Here is a 4,741-nt window from a genome sequence, read left to right as displayed (position 1 = left end):
AACGGTTTTCGTTAAAAGCTGAAATACTTTGAACCCAAGTGTTTAAAGCTTCAAATCAAGCTTTAAGCACTAGAGGAAATGTAAGTCAAATTTTGATTCAAGTCATCCTAAGATCCTTAGCTGAAAAGGTACTTATGTTCTTAAAATATATATTAGATCATATTCCTTAAGTATTTGGGTGTGCACACTTATGAACACACGTACTTCTCTCCTGTGAATTCTGTTAAATCAGCTAACCACTCATTTTGAGGCATTTTTTTAAAAATACAATTATTTCTACCTTCAATTAATGAATATTTTGTATTGAATATCTAATCTATTTGTGCCAAAAGCAAACCCCGCAACAACTCAAAGTAAAAACATAAGACAAAAAGGACAATCAAGCAATCAAGGAATCAGAGAGAGAAATTAATAAGGGATGGGTAAAGCCCTACTGTGTTATTAAAAATAAGTCATCAGAGAGCCAAAATATGAAGTTTCCTGGGGTCACACAGAGCTGGACGCATCAAACGATTATGGAATAGGTCCTCCCTGATGGCAGGGATTGGATCTTATTTGTATGTAGCTCTCCAGCACCCAGCTTACTGCCCAGCACGTAGCAGATGCCCAGACAAATTTGCCCTCTTTCAGTGTCATAAGCCATTGCAGGACACTTAAATATAGTTGAGACCTGTGAGTGAAGTCGCTGCTTACTAGCTCCATTATCAATAGGGCATAGGGTACTAATAGAGTTGTTTTTCATCCAAAAATTATCATGTCTGTGTAATTGATGGAGGTCTGCTGGTGCCAAAGCGTGGCTTTGAAGTATTTTGCCCTGTGTTCTATTCTCTCTCCCTCAATATACGTATATATAATTCTTTAATGTGAACAAGTGATATTTTTTAACCTATTGGTATGGCTCTGTAAAAGAACCTCAAACTCCCTCTCTCCAACCCTTACTACCACTTCGTCACTCTCTCTCCCCTCACTGATGGCTGGAGTGAGCACTTATTCTTAGGGACAAACTTTTGTTAAGTAACTGGTAGCCTCTGGAAACTGAATGTTCAATGAGCAAATGGCCCCAGGATCTTGCTGTGGTAACCAACTGGACAAACCTGATTAGTCAAGAGAATCATGGGTTTCCTATTACAAAGACAAACTCATTTTTAATGATCAAATGAAAATGCAAATTTAGGGAAAACAAATAGGGTTTTTTGGAGGACAATAGCACTCAGGGGATATTCATGTCACCGTGGTTTCCTGAGGAAAGAGCCTCTATTTTGCTTGCAAGAAAAATTTCAATTCTAATTATTCAAACTGATATCCCACAGATCTTTTATGAAAATTGAGGTAAATCCAGAATAAAGGGCAGGAACTGGGGTTTTCATTTTGGAAAACGGGAGAGGTCAGGAACCTGTAGCTAGTTCTGATAAAGAGGATTCTTGGGTGGCTGGATTCAAGTTACAGAACCTTGTCCAGTAAACTTGAGTAAGAATACTTCCTCTGCCAACTCACTTTTTCTTAAAGCAGTTAAATAAGCCCTTTCCTAAGTAAAAGCCCTTATGTTACACCCAATGTAATGTGAAACATGAAGATGAAAAGTGTGTTTTTGAAATTACCGAATGAGGTGGTCTTTGAAAAATTGTTGCATATTTTGTGACAATTATTATTATGAGCATAATTAATAACTAAGATCTCCTAATAGATATATCAATTATCTATTGTCACAATAGTTTTCCATAACAAAGTACTATAAAACTCCCACTGCATACAAAAATAAACACTTATCTAACTCATGAATAGGCAAATACGTGAAAAGATTTTTCTTAAAACAATGAAAAGCTATGTAGTCTTTTCTCTAAACAGGACTGCTGACTTCCAAGTCTTGTCCAATTGCTCACTTCCATGAAAATCATTTTCATTAGACCTGAAGTTTTATAAAAATATGTATGTTTTCCATGCTTTCCTTTTCCTGTAAAGGCCGAGAATCTTAAAATAACACATCTGAGCTCCATGCTGACATCTAAATGTGGCAAAACAAATCCTCAGGCTATCTTTGATAGAGAGCTAATCCCGTAGCTCAGGGTTTTCCTTCACCAGAAACAATAAGTGCTATCTTACCTGTTTCACTAAACAGTGAATGTGAGGGAGTGGGCTATGCTGAATTGTGATGAAAAATTCTACTAAGCATGAAATATTTCCAGAAACAATTCTTTTTCGTTTCCAGTGTAAGGTATTAATATATTTGAGGTATAGTAGTATTTCAAGTGCCATTTTTAAAATTAATTTTTAATTTTAGAAGTTTTAGATTTACAGAAAAATTGTGAGGATAGTACAGAGAATTCCCATACACCTCCCCCAACACACACACACAATTTACCCTTATTTACGTCTTACATTTCTGCGATACATTTGTCACAATAAATTAGCTAATATTAATATATTATAATTAACTAATTCATGTTTTATTCAGATTTCTTCATTTTCCCCCTAATGTCTTTTTTCTGTTCAAGGATCTCATCCAGAATCCCGTGTAACGTTGTCATTATGCCTCCTTAGGCTCCTCTTGTCTGTCAGTTTCTCAAACTTTCCTTCTTTTTGATGATCTTGTAAATTTTGAGGATTACTGGGCAGATATTTTGTAGAATATCCCTCAAAAAAAATTGGTGTGTTTCTCATGCTTAGATTAGGGTTGTTTTTTGTTGGTGGTGATTCAGAGAAAGAAAAACGCAGAGGTAAAATGCTATTCTGATAAAATATCATTGTTTTAATTCCATTTTTCTTTTTTTAAGGTGGTTTTGAACAGGCAGAAAACAATATGTACAAAAAAGGAATAAATAAAAATATTATAAGAAGTTATCTCAGGATACAGTAATTATTGGATATGTGTACTTTCTACTTTTTGCTTATCTGTGTTTTCTAAATGTGCTTTTAAATTAGAAAAAAAAAATGTTTTTACATCTGTTTTTGGAGTTGTCTACACCTGTCTGAAAAAGTACTTAGCTGTCTGAGATATACAAGCTCTTCCCAGGGCTGGTAAAAATAAGGAAGTATTTGAAGGTCTCCCATGTCACAGGGAGGATAGTCAGAATAAGTCTTTAGTTCATTATACAACAGTTTCTTGGTCAATCCCTACTCTTGAAAGAAAGCAAGAGAGGAAGTCTGGAAGGGGAAGGAGAAGATGAAGAATTAGTCCAAAAGAATCGTTCATATTTCAAGCATGTAGGCTCCAAAAGAGCTCAGGTTTCTCTTCTCTGTCTTTCTCTCTGTGTCTGCCTTTGTCTGTCTCTGTCTCTTCCTCCTATTTTTCATTCATTCATTGGTTTGTTTCTTGAATGCACTGAAATTGAGAAGGACATCAAAAGACATCCTATTCCTAAGGCACTTGCTTTCTAGTGGGGTAAGGGTATCTGAAAACAAATATTCTGTTAGGTGGTGATAAATGCCATGAAGAAAAATAAAACAGGGATAGAAATAGGAGAAAAGAGAATTCGCTATTTTAGAGAGGGTGGTCAGGGGAAGCCTCTCCGATGATGACCTTGAGCAGGAATTTGGGATCCAGATAGAGAAAATGGCAACTGCAAGGGCCCTGAGATAAAATTTGAGGTCATTTTTTTAAATTTTTTTTTTTATTATTATTATTTAATGCCTACACCATCTGGTCTTCCTAGGTGGTCTCCCATCCAAATACTAACCAGGCCCAACCCTGCTTGGCTTTCAACATCAGAGGAGATCAGGCGCATTCAAGGTGGTATGGCCATAGATCATGGTCTGTGGCTCCACTGGGGCGTGAACCCAGGACCTTCTGTATGTAAAGCAGATGTGCTAACCACTACACTATGGAACCATGTCCAGATTTGAGGTCTTAAAGGTGTGCTGGGGTGATGTTAGTGCCAGGTCTTGTAGAGCTTTGTAGACTTATCTATGCAAGGGTTTTATTCTGTTAGATGGGAAACCATTGGTGGGTTTTCAGTTGAACAGCGACATGATCTGAACTAGGTATTTTAAAAATCACTCTGGCCTCTGCTTAGAGATGTGATTGAGGGTGGAGAGCTGAAGTGGGGCATGGCAAGGCAGAAATATTTGTTGAGATACCATTGCATTAGTTATGGCAAGAAGAGATGATGAATTAGAATAAGGTAGTAGCAGTGGACACAGAAAGAAGTAGGTAGATTCCAGGTATAATTTGAAGGAATAGACAAAGGGATATACTAATTTATTGAATATGAGATGCGAGAGAATTTCTAGGTTTCACAGACATGCATATAAAACTATTTTGAAGCAAAAACAAAAAAACAAAAAACAAACAAACAAACAAAACACCAAAAAACAATAAAACAAAAAACTTCACCCAAGTTTTCAGCGTTTGAATTAGTGGAGATTTGACAAATTCTCATATATACACTCTCTCTTTGAAGAGATAATGGAAAGAAAAAGAAAGCTTTACAAATTATTTGTCAATTCTCTCTCCCATTCTTCTTCTTCAAGAGCCATATATTTGTGTTTAAACGTGCTTATATTCTTGCTTAATTCATAGTGTTATTTTATGTAAATTTGGATTTCTAATTTACCAAGAAGAGGTATTGACTCAGAGATCTCATTTTGTTTCTTACCGTTTTTTACTCAACACTATATTTTTAGTATCTATTCATGTTGCTGTTTGTACATCTAGTTCACAGCTTTTATTTATTAATATTCTACAGTATCTATAATATTACTGATGAATATTTAGGTTGCCTACAAGTTTGTGCAATTATAACAT

At 35.6% G+C, this 4,741-nt stretch overlaps 1 pseudogene; it reads right to left on the bottom strand.

Annotated features, from left to right (window-relative positions):
- Positions 1–3,625: 3,625 nt before the first annotated feature.
- Positions 3,626–3,744, bottom strand: LOC112471579 (annotated as a pseudogene).
- Between the last annotated feature and the right edge of the window lie 997 nt (positions 3,745–4,741).

The sequence above is a fragment of the Pteropus alecto genome, unplaced genomic scaffold (assembly GCF_000325575.1).
Source record: "Pteropus alecto unplaced genomic scaffold, ASM32557v1 scaffold57, whole genome shotgun sequence".
Classification (NCBI taxonomy): domain Eukaryota; kingdom Metazoa; phylum Chordata; class Mammalia; order Chiroptera; family Pteropodidae; genus Pteropus; species Pteropus alecto.
Note: the sequence above shows the minus strand (reverse complement) of the source record. Positions and strands in the feature narration are given on the sequence as shown.